Source organism: Triturus cristatus, chromosome 2_2 (genome assembly GCF_964204655.1).
Source record: "Triturus cristatus chromosome 2_2, aTriCri1.1, whole genome shotgun sequence".
Taxonomy (NCBI): Eukaryota; Metazoa; Chordata; class Amphibia; order Caudata; family Salamandridae; genus Triturus; species Triturus cristatus.
The window spans coordinates 920461406-920482415 of record NC_140582.1 but is presented as its reverse complement, the minus strand read 5'-3'; positions in this window follow the sequence as shown (position 1 = coordinate 920482415).

Genomic DNA, 21010 nt, shown 5'->3' with positions numbered 1-21010 from the left:
AATGACTATGCAAATTCTTAATGCTTACATGATGTATTCTTATGTTAGCTGAAATTGTAGGCCTGAAATGCAAGTCCCTGACAACTCTCACTTTAGAATTACTAGTCGAATTTTATGTGCGTTGTGGAAGTTGTTCTTTCTTATGTTTTGTATCAGGTTAAGAAGAGTTCTTTTATGCAGAATAATGTCTTTGTTTTAGCAGCTAGGCAAAGAGAGAAGAAATTACAATCGTGTGACTTGTATAGATAAAGGAAGGACATTGGGTGTCACATGGGAGAAGGCCTGGGAGCAAAGGACGAAATGTTGCAAGGGTTGCATGTGAAGAATAGTGTGGAAAAGAATGCTCAGGACTGTCCCCAGAGTGGATGGCGAGGTGCACTATGGAAATTGTACCTGTGGATAACTGATTGTTGGACTTAGGGAACGTTCGCACTTCTTTCTTGCCTTCAGAGATAGAGAATTCTTGTAGGAAAAGAGGATCTGCTTTCATGGTTACCCCCACTGTTTACTACTATCATACTGTTTTTCTGACTAGTCTGGCTAGCATCCTGCTAACCAGGACCCCGGTCACTGTGCTTCCTCTCTAAATTGTCTATGGTGAGTACCTTGGTACATTCCTATTTGGCTGCTGGTGTACCTTAGTAAGTCCCTAGTATATGGTACTGAGGTACCTAGGGTCTATGTACAGCAAGAATCCCCTTTGGGCTGCAGCATGTATTATGACACCCATAAGGAACCCTCCAAATGCTGACTACGGCCTGCCATTGCAGCCTGTGTGAGTTGTTGTTTGCACCTCTCACAAAAGATATAAGTCTGCTTATATCTAACCCCACTGCACTTAAAACATTTAAGTCACCCCTCTAGTAGGCCTTTCAGTCCTAAGGGCAGGGTGCTCGGTTCTAAGTGTGAGGATGCACCTGCATGAGCGGGACACTCCCTGAAACCATCGGAGTCCATTCTCGTAGGGCTGCCACTGAACCAGCCATTACGATATATATAGAGTGGCCATGCGTCATTTAGTGATGACCATCTCTAACCTGGCTGTAACGAAACCTGGCATGTTTGGGATAAAACATGTTGGAATCATACCTCCCACACCATAAGCGGTGTGGGAGGTATGATTCCATGCACTGTAAAGCTCCTTCGGTAGGCCCTCAGTGCTCCGGGTACCAGTCTTCTAGAACCAGACAGCAAGCTAGGGCTGCTGTCGACCTGAGATATTATCCTGCCCTCCTGTTGGTGAGCCAAGCTCAAGCAGGGGAGGGCAGAACAATAGGTATCCGTCACAGGGAAGTGTGACCACCTCCCAGACAGGGGTTTTTTTTCATAAAAACTTTTATTCATTTTTAAGGGTAAGAAATAGGCAATACCCAATACATACTTTACAAGTACTAAACGATGTAGGGAGTACCATGTCTTTGAACAGCATAAAAAAATTAGCCTGTTGAACATCAGGCCTATCAACTGATAGGCAGCATCGAACCCCAGTGATTACCTGCAATCGCATAGTTTTAAATGTGTGTGAATCAACATTCAAGGTTACCTGTCTGTGGTGTACTGATGAGTCATACATGTTACTAGGGGCATTATGGAGGGTCGGGTGTGGCAGAGGGGTAGATCAATACCTTGATATGTCGCCCAGGCAGCCTAAATCTTTCAATGTTTCTGCGGGCAGCCCCATGCTTGGAAGACTGCAATCTGGGCGCCCATGCATCTATCCATAGCTTTTTTCCATCCTCTCATACTCGGTGGAGAAGCTGCCTTCCACATCTGGGCTATGTCCCTTTTTGCCAGGGTTAGGCCCAGGACATCAGATGTTGTTTGTAGAAGTTTCCGCCAATCTCCTCCATACTATGGAGAAACAGCCGTCTGGGATCATGTGGAATGGTCCAGGGCAGGACTTGATTTTCTGCCAATATGGTTGTAGCACCTCGCAGCTCCAAACCGTATGTAAGAATGCACCCTCAGCACCCCTGCAACAGAGGCATTGGGGGGATTGGATGACACCAATTTTCCATAGACGGAATCGGGTATAATATGTGCGATTAAGATATTTGAACTGCATAAGGCAGTATCGCGAAGAAACCGTCGCATTACGGGGACTAGCTAGGGCCTTGGCCCAATCGTCATCAGTCATGGCCGGTATGTCCGTCTCATAGGCAGCTCTGGTTTTATGTAGTGTATTTCATGTGTGGGTGGTCAGGGTCTGATAAATTTGTCTGATCTTCTGTGCCCCCATCACCCCCATTAATAGACGGCCCTCTAGGGATGGAACTCAGGTAATTCCTCTAGTTGACGAATTTGGGGGGTTAGGGAGTGTCGCAATTGTAGGTATCTATTGAACTGTGATTTATGTAACTGAAACTCAGTTTGTAATTGTCAAGCAGAGAATTCCAATAGAAGCCCATGTTCACACCAGAACATGGGCTTCTATTGTAATTCTCAAGGGCATATTATCAAGCCCATTATCGCCGCTTTAGCGGCAGTTTTCTGGAGATAAAGCGGCGATAATTTTAACGCCGGCCCTTGATAATACACCCCGTTTTTTTAAACATTCCCGGTGGTAATATGCTTTGCCTCACACTGAACTATTTTTGGAGTTCCTCTTCCATCATAAAATAACAGTTTAATAAAGATTGAATGGCACTCGGATTACAGCAAGGTAGCAAGCACTTAACACAAGTTTTTCCGGTTTCCAGCTGCTGCAAATAACAGCAATCACCCAATCTCACGATAAAATTGTTGACCGTGGAAGGACTAAAAACTAGTTGCCATTCCTGGTTATTTAATCAAGTGACAGTTAGTGCGATAAAAAAGAAGCCCAGAACTAATGCATCTGTTTCCTTTGCGCTTGGTTTAATTAATAATATTTTGACACATTTGTGTTTTCAGCAGCTCGGCCAAACGTCGCAAACTAAGAATAAAATACGAAGGGGCATATTATCAAGGACGGCGTAACAATTATCGCCACTTTAGCGGCAGAAAACTGCAGCTAAAGCGGCGATAAGGGGCTTGATAATATTCCCTGGAGAATTCCAATAGAAGCCCATGTTCACACCAGAACATGGGCTTCAGTTGGAATTCTCTGCGGCATATTATCAAGCCCATTATCGCCGCTGTTAGAAATGGGATTTCTGTTTGGCTAAGGCTTGCGCCAAAGCCAGGCAGAAACCACCACTCTAGTCAGGGCAAGGAAGTTACACGCCAAAGATAACCCCTGCTCACCCCCTTGGTAGCTTGGCACGAGCAGTCAGGCTTATCCCGGAGGCAATGTGTAAAGCGTTTGCACACGCACACAGCAACAACACCCCCAGGCACACCACAAAAGGAACTCCACACAAGGTTATATATAAAAATAGCCTTTGTATTATAATAAACACATTAGATCATAATCACATAATATACACTGTGCCAACTGGCACTGGGCAGTATCTACAGGGGATTATATACACCTGACAGGGCCAATTGGTCCACTGTCAGACCAATCACAAAGGGAAATTAGCAAATGTAGAACATATACTAACTGTAGCATAAAATAATAAATGTAGTCAATCAGTAATAACAACCAGTCGCTACTGGTAAAAGAAATGAACTTGGCATCATCCACTTAGCATAGAATCCCATTATGCCTAACATCCTAAGCATAAATACACTACACATTAGGAATCAAATATATCCTGCCCAACCCACAGGGGCATAAATACATTATGCATAAATCACATTAGGCATCATGTTAGGTATAAAACATCATGTAATCACCATCATAAACACAGTGTGCCCCAGGCGGGGGCACAACACCTGAAAACTGGCCCCAGGCCAACTGGCCTCTCACAGGGGCTCAAATGCCCGATGACCAGAATGTCCGGGCGGGCTGCTCATGCAACAAAGCTAAAGATCAGGCCTAAACGTGGCAGATGCCCACTACTTGCTGGGCAGATGTGAAATCACAAAGAGGGGCACAAGTACTCTGTGTGCCCTTTTGTGCCAACATGCGCAAAATGTTGCAGCTGCCTGCACTCTTGCAGGGCAACTGGGGTCAGGGAAAAGAGGGCCCTGGCACAACTGTGCCCTCTGGGCCTTTCTGGGGCTCTTAAAACAATATTGCCCCTGTGGGCGCCACACGGGCTCTAAAATAATTATGCCCAAGCGTGGGAGTCCCGATCTGGGACTCGGAATAACCAAATGGCCCGACGAAGCAGCTGCTGGGCAGCTGTGAAGAAGTGCGCGGGCACCAACACTGCGGCGCCACTCTTAGTAGCAAAAAATGCCCCCAATGTTGGAGCGACCCCCCTATCAGGTGGGGGCCGCTCAGGAAATAGGCCGGGCTAGGACCAGCACCAACATTGCACACACGGAGCCCCCCAGCCCTTCTCCACTCACCGGTCTGCTCTCTGGGGACTCCGCTCCTTTCCTCGCCAGTCTGCCGGATCCAGCAGCTTCCTTCTCCGGTCTCGTGGCGGCTGTCCTATGCGGCGGGGGCAGGCGCTGACAATGCGCCTTGGGCCCCCCTCTTCCGCCTTACTCTTTGTCAGCTGCGTTGACGGGGCTCTCTCCACTCATGGGAGCCCCGCACCACCATCCAGCCGTGCTTCACCCGGTCCCCCTCCTCGGGACCGGGACTTTGTTCTGGAGCCCGCGAGGCTCTCGGACTACTTCCTGCTTCCATCGTGAGGTCCCGCCTTCAGTCAGGCGACGCTGTGCCTCACTTCTGGGCAGACTCTTCCTTCTGCTGCGGCTGCACTCTCCCTCACGTAAGCGTGGGGTGGGCTCCCGTCTTACGATTAAGCACAGTTGCGGGGTGGGCACCCGTGTAAAGTACGGTAAATTGCGGGGTAGGCTCCCGCTGCGATGCGCAAAACTGCGGGGTGGGCACCCACTATTAATTAAATTCAAGAGGCAGTCATAACGCGGGGTAGGCTCCCGCAAGATTTCAGCAACGCGGGGAATCCCTATGGTGGGATTCCCTCAGAATCGATCGCAGCTCAGCGCTGCAGGCCCAAGGATGGAAGTGCACCTCAGGACAGCAAAGCGCTCATCATCAATTATAAATAAAGCGCTATCCAAAATAAAAGCCACACGCTCCCAAGGCCAGAAGTGAAGTCTCAAGTCCAGGGGAATCCTACACTGTGCAGCTACGCGCTGCAGGCCCCCAGCAGTCCTCCTGGGGAAGAAACACAGCGATCCTCAGCACCAAAGTCAAGCGCTCCTATAGAATGAGAAATAAAGCGCTCCCAGGCGCTGCAGCCCCAAAGTCCAGGGAAAGTCTTTCAGATTGAAGGGGGGCAAAGGCTGGGCCCAGGCAGGCCAGTTTACATGGCCCTCCAGCAGGGAGGCAGTCCCTTGTGGCGGTTCCTCCTGGAGCCCGGCAGCAGCAGGCCCCCCTCAAGTCAGGAGCAACAGAGAACATTTTCATGGGGTCACAGCCCCTTCTTTTATACACATTTTTCCTTTGTTCCCCCAGCACAGGGCTGGGGGAAATCCTGATGCAACTGGTTTGGGGGAGCTTTGGAGCACTTTGTTGTGCTCAGCTCCTCTCTCCATTCTCAGGTGGGGGCTAGGTGCTCAGACGCACCACAGGGGGTGGAGCCAGCATTGTGGAGGGAAGGCACAGCCCTATTCAGGTCCAAGGTGCAACTCCTCCCTCCCATCTACATGCAGATCTCCCTATTCACCACTGGGCAGACTCATCCTGGCTCCTGGAATTCCCCAGCCCTCTCAGCTCTTGTCAATCACACGCCAGACATGCACTCCACATCAGGCGGAAGGTACACAGCACACAGAAAGGCCACCTTCTAGAAGTGGCACTTCTCCTATTGAGGAAATATGAATTTTTATGGTCAATTGTGTCCCCTATCTAGACCCCAACGGCTCCATGTACATGCTACAAGTACATGTATGTTCCCTCCACTTCAAGCTATGAAGACGCAAGTACAATTGTGTCCAACGTTAATATGTCCTCTTTCATATCTGCCATGAATGGGCCAGATATTCCGTTCCTAAGTATGCCTTGCCACCGTCTTTATATGGTATACTTTTCACGTTTTCCAGCTCTGGCAAGGTAGGCCCTGAATCCTGCCATCGAGCTTTTCCTTGCTTCTGCCTCTGAATGCTCCAGCCTGGACCTGCATCTGTATCCATGAACTTTGTCTTACTTCCTGCGCGGCTAACGGTGCCTAGCCCGGCCTGTTGCCTGCCAAAAACTGTATTCAGCCTTCAAGTTATCTGTTCCGCTCCTCAAGAAATGCATTCTTGTCTAGTAGCTTAGGTAAACATCCCTCCAGCTGCAGAGCAAAGGGCCCGGCCTTACTGCCTCCGTGCAAGTAATTCATGACTCTCGTTACCATGGTAGGCCCATGCCCCCTCGCATCTCATGTAGACACTTAGACGCTTGTACACGCACTAGCAGTCAGTATAGAATAGGATCTGTCCGAGAAGACTTTTCCTTCTAGATAATATAGTTCTTTAAACACAAGATATTAGATATGATTTAGGACTAGGTTGTCCTGACACCCCAGACTTCTGTCTCCTCATGTAGGGCTAAATGTCAAGTTCCCTTCACCCTCTAGTTACACGTCAATCACACGTCATGCGGCTGCGCGCGCATCTCTGCCATGTATTTTTGCTGACTTTGCAGGATTCTCTTATGGATCCACCCACTTGTGTCATCATCATAATGACGTTTTTAGTATACGTCTCTATGCACGCCTATTGTAACGCCTTTTCTATTACGTATGTGTATTCTTATCAGCTGTTACGCCTCCTGCATCTGTCTCTACTGTAATGCATTACTATATATGCTTTAACCTGTCAATAATGTATTGCTGATCCCTTCCTGAACCTTCGTGGTGACGGAACTCGATTGCCTGGTTCGAACCATCATTCCTTTGTAAGGAATAAAGTCCCTATTATACCCTCGAATACCACGGATTCTGCCTCTTATTTTTACTGAGTTATTCGTATTGTATTTTACCGCATAAATTAAGTCTAGGTAATTTAAATTTACCACACTATAGTTATAATAAATCTGCGCACATCATTGCGCAGCATTTATTCTTACGAGTTTGCACATACTAAACTTGACCCTACACTCCTCTCACATCAGGAATTACTATGGACACATATATCCCCCATGCATTCCTATGGGAGGGCAGGCCAGTCTCACTAAATGTAACACAGAGCGCACGCACTTTACACTGGGACACAGTGCTAAAGTGCCTAGGGGTCTAAAACCACTAACACTACATAGGGAAAAAGGCTAGGATAAATGCAAAAAGTTTAGGGGATAACCTGCCAAAAGGGCTAGGTCCAACAGGCGCTTTTAGCTGCAGTTTTCTGCCGCTAAAGCAGCGATAACTGTAACGCCCTCCTTGATAATATGCCCCCCAATGCTGCTGTTTTACAGGACCTTTAACCCCTCCACTACTAGGCCTCCCACCCACCCCCCAGGCCTTTTTTTGACTATTTGGGGTAGATCACGCTTAGGCCCCTGTAACATTTTGACCAGATAAGGTATCCACGCCAAATTTGCGTCCTTTTCTTCCAACATCATGGGGATTCTAAAGGTACCCAGGGCTTGTGGATTCCCCCAAAGGGGACCCAGAAATTAGCCAAAATACAGCTACATTGTTTTTTTTTAAAAAATGGGAATAAAGTGCTGCAAATGAAAGCGTCTGTTTTTTTCCCTGCAAATGGTATCAAAAAAGTGTTTGTGGGGCTGAAATCACCATTGTCCCAGCTTTTAGGGAATAACAGACTTTTGTCAGGAAACCAAAAATATTTACATAGTTTTGGCATTTTACCGGGATATAGCCTATTTTTGCTATTTTTTGTGCTTTGAACCTTCTTCCAGTTAATTGTAGAAATGGGTATGAAAGCAATAATGGATCCTGGAAAGCTATACATTTTGGAAAAGTAGACAAATTCTGAATTCAGCAAGGGGTCATTTGTGTAGATCCTTCAAGGTTACTTTAGAGAAACTAACAGTTAAAAATTTAAAATTAGTTGAAAAAATCACCCATTTGTGCCAACGTTTTCACCTGTAACTTTTCCTAATTATGACAGCTGTTTGAAAACAATATACCGTTACATCCGCTGGACCTTTCTGGTTGTGGGGATATATATGACTTGTAGGTTCACCAAGAACCCGACGAACCCAGAGCCAATAACTGAGCAGCATCTTGCAATGGTTTTTTATTATGTACCGGGCATATAGCAATTATTCTGTGAAAATGTATACATGGAAAAATCGGTATAAAAGACACCTATGTATTTCTGAAATGGGAACAGATATAGAGTTTAGAAACAGTAGATATTTGCACATTTCTGAAATTGGGAGCACCCACACTAGCATGAGAATTATAGGTCATTTTTCAAAATGACTTCTTTTTTACACATTGTCTTTCATTTGGAAGGCAGAAATGCATTGAAAGTCAATAGGTTACCAGAACAGTTGCTCTAAAATTCTGTGTTACCCTAAGTCTCCCGATAAAAATGGTACCCCACTTGTGTGGGTAGGCCTAGTGCCCACAACAGGAAACGGCTCAAAACGCAACGTGGACACACCACTCTTTCACAACGAAAAATGACCCTATTTTTGCAAAGTGCCTAGCTGTAGCTCTTGAACCCTAGCTCTGCCTGCACCTAGGGAAACCTAGCAAACCTATACATTTTTGAAAACTAGACACCCAGGGAAATCCAGGATGGAGTGACTTGACTGGCTCTCAGTTACCCAGAATCTCTTGCAAACCTAAAACATTGTCAAAAAAACACATTTTCCTCATATTGCTGTGGAGGAAAGTTCTGGAACCTGAGTGGATCCACAAAATTCCACCCACCCCACGTTCCCCAAAGTCTTTCAAGAAAAATGGTACCTCAGTCGTGTGGGTAGACCTACTGCCCGCGACAGGAAACGGCCCAAAACGCAACGTGGACACACCACATTTTCACAGTGAAAAATGACCCTTTTATTGCAAAGTGCCTAGCTGTAGTTTTTGAACCCTAGCTCTGCCGGCACCTAGGTAAACCCAGCAAACCTATACATTTTTTAAAACTGGACACACAGGGGAATCTAGGATGGGGTAACTTGACTGGCTCTCACCAGGTTATGTTACCCAGAATCCCTTGCAAACCTAAAAAATGGTTTAAAAAATCCATATTTTCCTCACATTTCTGTGGTGGAAAGTTCTGGATTCTGCGTGGATCCACAGAATTCCACCCACCCTGCGTTCCCCAAAGTCTTCTGAGAAAAATGGTACCTTACGTGTGTGCGTAGGCCTAGTGCCCCCGACAGGAAACGGCGCAAACAGCAACGTGGGTACACCTCATTTTCACAGTGAAAAATGACCCTTTTTGCAAAGTGCCTAGCTGTAGTTTTTTAACCCTAGCTCTGCGGGCACCTAGGGAAACCTAGCAAATCTATACATTTTTGAAAACTATACACCCAGGGAAATCCAGGATGGGGTGACTTGACTGGCTTTCACCAGGTTCTGTTACTCAGAATCCCTTGCAAACCTAAGAATTTGTCCAAAAAACACATTTTCCTCACATTTCTATGGTGGAAAGTTCTGGAAACTGCGTGGATCCACAAAGTTCCACCCACCCCGCGTTCCCCGAAGTCTTCGGAGAAAAATGGTACCTCACTTGTGTGGGTAGGCCTAGTGCCCATGACAGGAAAGGCACAAAACGCAATGTGGATATACGACCTTTTCACAGTGAAAAATTACCCTTTTTTTGCAAAGTACCTAGCTGTAGCTGTTGAACCCTAGCTGTGCCGACACCTAGGGAAACCTAGCAAACCTATAAATTTTTTAAAGATAAACAACCAGGGGAATCCAGGATGGGGTGACTTGACTGGCTCTCACCAGGTTCTGTTACCCAGAATCCCTTGCAAACCTAAAAAATTGTCCGAAAAAACACATTTTCCTCACATTTCTGTGGTGGAAAGTTCTGGAATCTGCATGGATCCCCAAAATTCCACCCACCCGCCTTCCCCAAAGTCTTCCAAGACAAATGGTACCTCACTTGTGTGGGTAGGCCTAGTGCCTACAACAGGAAATGGCCCAAAACACAATGTGGACACACCACATTTTCACAGTGAAAAATGACCCTTATATTGCAAAGTGCCTAGCTGTAGTTTTTGAACCCTAGCTCTGCTGGCACCTAGATAAACCCAGCAAACCTATACATTTTTGAAAACTAGACACCCAGGGAATCCAGGATGGGGTGACTTGACTGGCTCTCACCAGGTTCTGTTACCCAGAATCCCTTGCAAACCTAAAAAATTGTCAAAAAAACACATTTTCCTCACATTTCTATGGTAGAAAGTTCTGGAATCTGCATGGATCCCCAAAATTCTACCCACCCCGCATTCCCCAAAGTCTTCCAAGAAAAATGGTACCTTACCCGTGTGGGTAGGCCTAGTGCCCGCGACAGGAAACGGCGAAAAACGCAATGTGGACACACCACATTTTCACAGTGAAAAATGACCCTTTTTTTGCAAAGTGCCTAGCTGTAGTTTTTGAACCCTAGCTCTGCCAGCACCTAGGGAAGCCTAGAAAACCTATACATCTTTTAAAACTAGACACCCCGGGGAATCCAGGATGGGGTGACTTGACTGGCTCTCACCAGATTCTGTTACCCAGAATCCCTTGCAAACCTAAAAAATTGAAAAAAAACATTTCCCTCACATTTCTGTGGTGGAAAGTTTGTGAATCTGCATGGCTCCCCAAAATTCCACCCACCCCGCGTTCCCCAAAGTCTTCCAAGAAAAATGGTACCTCACATGTGTGGGTAGGCCTAGTGCCTGCGACCCGAAATGCCAAAAACGCAATGTGGACACACCACATTTTTACAGTGAAAAATGACCCTTTTTTTGCAAAGTGCCTAGCTGTAGTTTTTGAACCCTAGGTCTGCCGGCTTCTAGGGAAACCTAGCAAACCTATACATTTTTGAAAACTAGACACCCAGGGAAATCCAGGATGGAGTGACTTGACTGGCTTTCACCAGGTTCTGTTACCCAGAATCCCTTGCAAACCTAAAAAATGGTTTAAAAAATCCATATTTTCCTCACATTTCTGTGGTGGAAAGTTCTGGATTCTGCGTGGATCCACAGAATTCCACCCACCCTGCGTTCCCCAAAGTCTTCTGAGAAAAATGGTACCTTACGTGTGTGCGTAGGCCTAGTGCCCCCGACAGGAAACGGCGCAAACAGCAACGTGGGTACACCTCATTTTCACAGTGAAAAATGACCCTTTTTGCAAAGTGCCTAGCTGTAGTTTTTTAACCCTAGCTCTGCGGGCACCTTGGGAAACCTAGCAAATCTATACATTTTTGAAAACTATACACCCAGGGAAATCCAGGATGGGGTGACTTGACTGGCTTTCACCAGGTTCTGTTACTCAGAATCCCTTGCAAACCTAAGAATTTGTCCAAAAAACACATTTTCCTCACATTTCTATGGTGGAAAGTTCTGGAAACTGCGTGGATCCACAAAGTTCCACCCACCCCGCGTTCCCCGAAGTCTTCGGAGAAAAATGGTACCTCACTTGTGTGGGTAGGCCTAGTGCCCATGACAGGAAAGGCACAAAACGCAATGTGGATATACGACCTTTTCACAGTGAAAAATTACCCTTTTTTTGCAAAGTACCTAGCTGTCGTTTTTTAACCCTAGCTGTGCCGACACCTAGGGAAACCTAGCAAACCTATACATTTTTTAAAGATAAAAACGCAGGGGAATCCAAGATGGGGTGACTTGACTGGCTCTCACCAGGTTCTGTTACCCAGAATCCCTTGCAAACCTAAAAAATTGTCCAAAAAAGCACATTTTCCTCACATTTCTGTGGTGGAAAGTTCTGGAATCTGCATGGATCCCCAAAATTCCACCCACCCCGCCTTCCCCAAAGTCTTCCAAGACAAATGGTACCTTACTTGTGTGGGTAGGCGTTGTGCCGCAGACAGGAATCTTCCCAAAACGCAACATGGACACACCACATTTTCAGTGAAAAATGACCCTTTTTTTGCAAAGTGATTAGCTGTAGTTTTTGAACCCTAGGTCTGCCGGCACCTAAGGACACCTAGCAAACCTATACATTTTTGGAAATTATACATCCAGGGGAATCCAGGATGGGTTAACTTGACTGGCTCTCACCAGGTTCTGTTACCCAGAATCCCTTGCAAACCTATAAATGTATCCAAACAAACACATTTTCCTCACATTTCTGTGATGGAAAGTTCTGGAAACTGCGTTGATCCACAAAATTCCACCCACCCCGCATTCCCCAAAGTCTTCCAAGAAAAATGGTACCTCAATTGTGTGGGTAGTCCTAGTGCCGTCAACAGCAAACGGCCCAAAACGCAACATAGACACACCACATTTTCACAGTGAAAAATTACCCTTTTTTTGTAAAGTGCCTAGCTGTAGTTTTTTAACCCTAGCTCTGCCGGCACCTAGGGAAACCTAGCAATCCTATACATTTTTGGAAACTATACACCCAGGGGAATCCAGGATGGGTCAACTTGACTGGCTCTCACCAGGTTATGTTACCCAGAATCCCTTGCAAACCTAAAAATTTGTCCAAACAAACACATTTTCCTCACATTTCTGTGGTGGAAAGTTCTGGAATCTGCGTTGATCCACAAAATTCCACCCACCCCGCATTCCCCAAAGTCTTCCAAGAAAAATGGTACCTCACTTGTGTGGGTAGGCCTAGTGCCTGCAACAGGAAATGGCCCAAAACACAATGTGGACACACCACATTTTCACAGTGAAAAATGACCCTTATATTGCAAAGTGCCTAGCTGTAGTTTTTGCCTAGCTCTGCCGGCACCTAGGTAAACCCAGCAAACCTATACATTTTTGAAAACTGGACACCCAGGGAATCCAGGATGGGGTGAATTGACTGGCTCTCTCCAGGTTCTGTTACCCAGAATCCCTTGCAAACCTAAACATTTCTCTAAAAAAACACATTTTCATCACATTTCTGTGGTGGAAAGTTATGGAATCTGCATGGATCCACAAAATTCCACCCACCCCGCGTTCCCCAAAGTCTTCCAAGACAAATGGTACATTACCTGTGTGGGTAGGCCTAGTGCCCGCGACAGGAAACGGCGCAAAACGCAACGTGGACACACCACATTTTCACAGTGAAAAATGACCCTTTTTTTGCAAAGTGCCTAGCTGAAGTTTTTGAACCCCAGCTCTGCCAGCACCTAGGGAAACTTAGCAAACCTATACATTTTTTAAAACTAGACACCCCGGGGAATCCAGGATGGGGTGACTTGACTGGCTCTCACCAGGTTCTGTTACCCAGAATCCCTTGCAAACCTAAAAAATTGAAAAAAACCCACATTTCCCTCATATTTATGTGGTGGAAAGTTCGTGAATCTGCATGGCTCCCCAAAATTCCACCCACCCCACCTTCCCCAATGTCTTCCAAGAAAAATGGTACCTCACATGTGTGGGTAGGCCTAGTGCCTGCGACACGAAACAGCCCAAAACTCAACGTGGACACACCACATTTTCACAGTGAAAAATGACCCTTTTTTTGCAAAGTGCCTAGCTGTAGTTTTTGAACCCGAGCTCTGCCGGCTCCTAGGGAAACCTAGCAAACCTATACATTTTTAAAAACTAGACACCCAGCGAAATCCAGGATGGAGTGTCTTGACTGGCTTTCACCAGGTTCTGTTACCCAGAATCCCTTGCAAACCTAAAAATGGTTAAAAAAACATATTTTCCTCACATTTCTGTGGTGTAAAGTTCTGGATTCTGCGTGGATCCACAGAATTCCACCCACCCTGCATTCCCCAAAGTATTCCAAGAAAAATGGTACCTTACTTGTGTGCGTAGGTGTAGTGCCCATGACAGGAAACGACGCAAAAAGCAACGTGGGTACACCTCATTTTCACAGTGAAAAATGACCCTTTTTGCAAAGTGCCTAGCTGTAGTTTTTGAGCACTAGCTCTGCCGGCACCTAGGGAAACCAAGCAAACCTATACATTTTTGATAACTAGACACCCAGGAAAATCCAGGATGGGGTGACTTGACTGGCTTTCACCAGGTTCTGTTACCCAGAATGCCTTGCAAACCTAAGAATTTGTCAAAAAAACACATTTTCCTCACATTTCTGTTGTGGAAAGTTCTGGAAACTGCATGGATCCACAAACTTCCACACACCCCGCATTCCCCGAAGTCTTCAGAGAAAAATGGTACCTCACTTGTGTGGGTAGGCCTATTGCCCATATCAGGAAATGGCGCAAAACGCAGTGTGGATATACCACCTTTTCACAGTGAAAACTGACATTTTTTTGCAAAGTACCCAGCTGTAGTTTTTTAACCCTAGCTGTGCCGACACCCAGGGAAACCTAGCAAACGGATACATTTGTTAAAGATAAACACTCAGGGGAATCCAGGATGGGGTGACCTGACTAACTCTCACCAGGTTCTGTGACCCAGAATCCCTTGCAAACCTAAAATATTGTTCAAAAAACACATTTTCCTCACAATTCTGTGATGGAAAGTTCTGGAATCTGAATGGCTCCCCAAAATTCCACCCACCCCGTGTTCCCCAAAGTCTTCAGAGAAAAATGGTACCTCACTTGTGTGGGTAGGCCTAGTGCCTGCAACAGGAAACGGCCCAAAACACAATGTGGACGCACCACATTTTAACAGTGAAAAATGACCCTTTTATTGCAAAGTGCCTAGCTGTAGTTTTTGAACCCTAGCTCTGCCGGCACCTAGGTAAACCCAGCAAACCTATACATTTTTGAAAACTGGACACCCAGGGAATCCAGGATGGGGTGACTTGACTGGCTCTCTCCAGGTTCAGTTACCCAGAATCCCTTGCAAACCTAAACATTTCTCTAAAAAAACACATTTTCCTCACATTTCTGTGGTGGAAAGTTATGGAATCTGCATGGATCCACAAAATTCCACCCACCCTGCGTTCCCCAAAGTCATCCAAGAAAAATGGTACCTTACCTGTGATGGGTAGGCCTAGTACCCGCGGCAGGAAAAGGCGTAAAACGCAACGTGGACACCACATTTTCACAGTAAAAAATGACCCTTTTTTTGAAAAGTGCCTAGCTGTAGTTTTTGGACCCTAGATCTACCAGCACCAAGGGAAACCTAGCAAACCTATACATTTTTTAAAACTAGACACCCCGGGGAATCCAGGATGGGGTGACTTGACTGGTTCTCACCAGGTTCTGTTACCCGGAATCCCTTGCAAACATTAAAAACTTGAAAAAAAACACATTTCCCTCACATTTCTGTGGTGGAAAGTTTGTGAATCTGCGTGGCTCCCCAAAGTTCCACCCACCCCGCGTTCCCCAAAGTCTTCCAAGAAAAATGGTACCTCACTTGTGTGGGTAGGCATAGTGCCTGCGACACGAAACAGCCCAAAAAGCAACGTGGACACACCACATTTTCACAGTGAAAAATGACCCTTTTGTTGCAAAGTGCCTAGCTGTAGTTTTTGAAATCTAGTTCTGCCGGCACCTAGGGAAACCTAGCAAACCTATACATTTTTAAAAGCTAGACACCCAGGGAAATCCAGGATGGAGTGCCTTGACTGGCTCTCACCAGGTTCTGTTAACCAGAATCCCTTGCAAACCTAAAACAGTGTCAAAAAAACATTTTTCTCATATTTCTGTGGTGGAAAGTTCTGGAATCTGTGTGGATCCACAAAATTCCACCTACCCCACGTTCCCCAAAGCCTTCAGAGAAAAATGGTACCTCAATTGTATGGGTAGGTCTTGTGCCCACGACAAGAAACGGCGCAAAACGCAACGTGGACACACCACATTTTCACAGTGAAAATGACCCTTTTTTGCAAAGTGCCTAGCTGTAGTTTTTTAACCCTAGCTCTGCCGGCACCCAGGAAAACCCAGCAAACCTATACATTTTTAAAAACTGTACACCCAGGGGAATCCAGGATGGGGTGACTTGACTGGCTCACACCAGGTTCGTGACCCAGAATCCCTTGCAAACCTAAAATTGTGTCCAAAAAAACACATTTTCCTCACATTTCTGAGGTGGAAAGTTCTAGAATCTGCGTGGATCCAAAAAATTCGACCCACCCCGCACTCCCCAAAGTCTTACAAGAAAAATGGTACCTCAATTGTATGGGTAGGCCTACTGCCCGTGACAGGAAACGGCCCAAAACTCAACGTGGACACACCACATTTTCACAGTGAAAAATGACCCTTTTATTGCAAAGTGCCTAGCTGTAGTTTTTTAACCCTAGCTCTGCCAGAACCTAGGGAAACCTAACAGACCTCTACATTTTTGAAAACTAGACACACTGGGGAATCTATGATGGGGTGACTTGACTGGCTCTCACCAGGTTCTGTTACCCAGGATCCCTTGCAAACCTTAAAAATGGTTAAAAAAAAACACATTTCCCTCACATTTCTGTGGTGGAAAGTTCTGGATTCTGCGTGGAGCCACATAATTCCACCCACCCTGCATTCCCCAAAGTCTTCAGAGAAAAATGGTACCTTACTTGTGTGCATAGGCCTTGTGCCCGCGACAGGAAACGGCTCAAAAAGCAACGTGGGTACACCACATTTTCACAGTGAAAAATGACCCTTTTTGTAAAGTGATAAAACTGTAGTTTTTTAACCCTAGCTCTGCCGACACCTAGGGAAACCTAGCAAACCTTTACATTTTTTAAAGATAAATACCCAGGGGAATCCAGGATGGGGTGACTTTACTGGCTCTCACCAGGTTCTGTTACCCAGAATCCCTTGCAAACCTAAAAAAATGTCAAAAAAACACATTTTCCTCACATTTCTGTGGTGGAAAGTTCTGGAATCTGTGTGGATCCCCAAAATTCCACCCACCCCACCTTCCCCAAGGTATTCCAAGACAAATGGTACCTCACTTGTGTGGGTAGGCCTTGTGCCGCTGACAGGAAACTGCCCAAAACGCAACATGGACACACCACATTTTGTACAGTGAAAAATGATCCTTTTTTTGCAAAGTGTCTATCTGTAGTTTTTGAACCCTAGGTCTGCCGGCACCTAGGGACACCTAGCAAACCTATACATTTTGGGAAATTATACACCAAGGGGAATCCAGGATGGGTTAACTTGACTTGCTCTTACCAGGTTCTGTTACCCAGAATCCCTTGCAAACCTATAAATTTGTCCAAAAAAACACATTTTCCTCACATTTCTGTGGTGGAAAGTTCTGGAATCTGCGTTGATCTACAAAATTCCACCCACCCCGCATTCCCCAAAGTCTTCCAAGAAAAATGGCACCTCAATTGTGTGGGTAAGCCTAGTGCCCGCAACAGGCAACAGCCCAAAACGCAACATGGACACATCACATTTTCACAGTGAAAAATGACCCTTTTTTTGCAAAGTGCCTAGCTATAGTTTTTTATCCCTAGCTCTGCCGGCACCTAGGTAATTCTAGCAAACCTAAACATTTTGAAAACTGGACACCCAGGGAATCCATGATGGGGTGACTTGAATGTCTCTCACCAGGTTCTGTTACCCAGAATCCCTTGCAAACCTATACAATGGAAAAAAAATACACATTTCCCTCATATTTCTGTGGTGGAAAGTTTGTGAATCTGCGTGGCTCCCCAAAATTCCACACACCGCACGTTCCCCAAAGTCTTCCAAGAAAAATGGTACCTCACTTGTGTGGGTAGGCCTAGTGCCTGCGACACGAAGCAGCCCAAAACGCAACGTGAACACACCACATTTTCACAGTGAAAAATGACCCCTTTTTTGCAAAGTGCCTAGCTGTAGTTTTTGAACCCTAGGTCTTCCGGCACCTAGGGAAACCTAGAAAACCTATACATTTTTGAAAACTAGACACCCATGGGAATCCAGGATGGGGTGACTTGACTGGCTCTCACCAGGTTCTGTTACCCAGAATCCCTTGCAAACCTAACAAAATTGTCAAAAAAACAAATTTTCCTCATATTTCTGTGGTGGAAAGTTCTGGAATCTGCGTGGATCCCCAAAATTCCACCCACCCCGCGTTCCCCAAAGTCTTCCAAGTCAAATGGCACCTCACATATGTGGGTAGGCATAGTGTCGCCGACAGGAAACGGCCTAAAACGCAACGTGGACACACCACATTTTCAAAGTGAAAAATGACCCTTTTTTTGCAAAGTGCCTAGCTGTAGTTTTTTAAGCCTAGCTCTGCCGGCACCTAGGCAAACCTATACATTTTTGAAAGATAAACACCCTGGGGAATCCAGGATGGGGTGACTTGACTGGCACTCACCAGGTTCTGTTACCCAGAATCCCTTGCAAACCTACAAATGTGTAAAAAATCACATTTTCCTCACTTTTCTGTGGTGGAACGTTCTGGAATCTGTGTGGATCTACAAAATTCCACGCACCCCGCATTTCTCAAAGTCTTCCAAGATAAATGGTACCTCATGTATCTGGGTAGGCCTAGTGCCCACAACAGGAAACAGCCAAAAACGCAACGTGGACACACCACATTTTCACAGTGAAAAATGACCCTTTTTGTGCAAAATGCCTAGCTTTAGTTTTTGAACCCTAACTCTGCTGGCACCTAGGGAAAGCTAGCAAACCTATACTTTTTTAAAAGCTAGACACCCATGGGAATCCAGGATGGGGTGACTTGACTGACTCTCACCAGGTTCTGTTACCCAGAATCCCTTGCAAACCTAAAAATGTGTCAAAAAAACACATTTTCTTCACATTTCTGTGGTGGAAAGTTCTGGAATCTCCGTGGATCCACAAAATTCCACCCACCCCGCATTCCCCAAAGACTTCCAAGAAAAATGGTACCTCAGTTGTGTGGGTAGGCCTAGTTCCCACGACAGGAAACAGCCCAAAATGCAACGTGGACACACCAGATTTTCACAGTGAAAAATGACCCTTTTTTTGCAAAATGCCTAGCTGTAGTTTTTGAACCCTAGCTCTGCCGGCACCTATGGAAACCTAGCAAACCTATACATTTTGAAAAGATAAACACCCAGGGGAATCCAGGATGGGGTGACTTGACTGGCTCTTACCAGGTTCTGTTACCCAGAATCCCTTGCACACTAAATAAATTGTCAAAAAAACACATTTACCTCACATTTCTGTGGTGGAAAGTTCTGGAATCTGTGTGGATCCCCAAAATTCCACCCACCCCGCGTTCCCCAAAGTCTTCCAAGTCAAATGGTGCTTCACATGTGTGGGTAGGCTTAGTGCCACCGACAGGAACTGTTGCAGGGATTCTGCTTATACACAGAACTATGCTTAGAACCCCAGGACCTCAGTGAATTGTGGTGTACCAGAAACTCACCTCAGAACCCAGAACCCAGTATCCGGCTAGCATAAGTGTCCCATTCGTTATCCAAGATTTAGCTCAGAGATCCCAATGAATAGACAACCCAGAACAAGCGACTCAGTGTACTCTCAGGAATGGTGGGAATCGGAAATACCTGTTCGTATATTATTCTCACATCAGTCCACAACAATAATCAACAGAGACACGTTTGTAAATAAAAGGGGTTTATTTTTATAGACCACGTGTCCTAAGATGCAGTACTTTGGCTAATACAAGCAGACAAATGATTAATATCAAAACCAGCAACATAGTTACAATACCATAGAATATAAAAGGGGTGATCATATTATAATGACAGTGGATACTACCACCTTCCCTTGACTAAGAAGCTAATATTATTATTATGCTAATAGAAGGTCTCTTAGGCTTGAATAGGGGACCCAAAACCTCAAAGATCAGCTTAGTGAAATCACATCACAGGAGCATCAGGAGACTTCTCGCAGGAAGGCTCGTCTTCGGTCTGAATAATAAACATGATGTCTGTGATATTAAAAGCACCAACTTTCAGGTATGTGCAGCTGCGCGTGTGTTATGGCTAAATAGTGGGTCGATCAACCTAGAGTGGAAAACATGCATTGTGTAATATTCCAGACTGTTTGTCACACCATGTACAGACCAAGGTCGCTGCGCAGAGCTTGGGATGGTAACAACAGATCGCTCTCGTGTGAAGCTAGTCTCGAGTCAGCAGTTTATTTAAGAAATAACATTTAAACGCAGTGTCGTGTGCAAAAGCAGAAAGATGGCATTCTAACATCTAACGTGGTTATGCTAACTTAACAATGTATGTGCGTATTCAGGAAGAACTCACTACAGAACCGGCCCAAAACGCAACGTGGACACACCACATTTTCACAGTGAAAAATGACCCTTTTTTTGCAAAGTGCCTAGCTGTAGTTTTTGAACCCTAGCTCTGTCGGGACCTAGGGAAACCTAGCAAACTTATACATTTTTGGAAATTATGCACCCAGGGGAACCCAGGATGGGGTGACTTGACTGGCTCTCACCAGGTTCTGTTACCCAGAATCCCTTGCAAACCTAAAAATGTGTCAAAAAAACACATTTTCCTCACATTTCTGTGGTGGAAAGTTCTGGAATCTGCGTGGATCCACAAAATTCCACCCACCCCGCATTCCCCAAAGACGTCCAAGAAAAATGGTACCTCAATTGTGTGGGTAGGCCTAGTTCCCACGACAGGAAACAGCCCAAAATGCAACGTGGACACACCAGATTTTCACAGTGAAAAATGACCCTTTTTTTGCAAAATGCCTAGCTGTAGTTTTTGAACCTGAGCTCTGCTGGCACCTAGGGAAACCTAGCAAACTAAAGCAAAAATACAAAAAACAGAAATATCACTGTAAAAATAGCTAAAACAAGTAATATTTATAACAAAATGGGTAAATAAAATATTATTAACACATTAAATGCATACAAAATAAATAAAGTAGTTCAATCTATATAGCGGAAACAATATCACCTAAATGAAACTAAAAATAATATAATGCTATAAAAATAGCTATTAATAAACATACACATGTATATTAATCAACATACAACAAACTAACATCACTCAAAAACATATAAAATGAAAATAAACATGAGCGTACATATATTCTAAAAAAACGTATAAAACAAACCACATTAACTCCAATACAACTTAAAAATAAATTACAACACACTAAAATGATT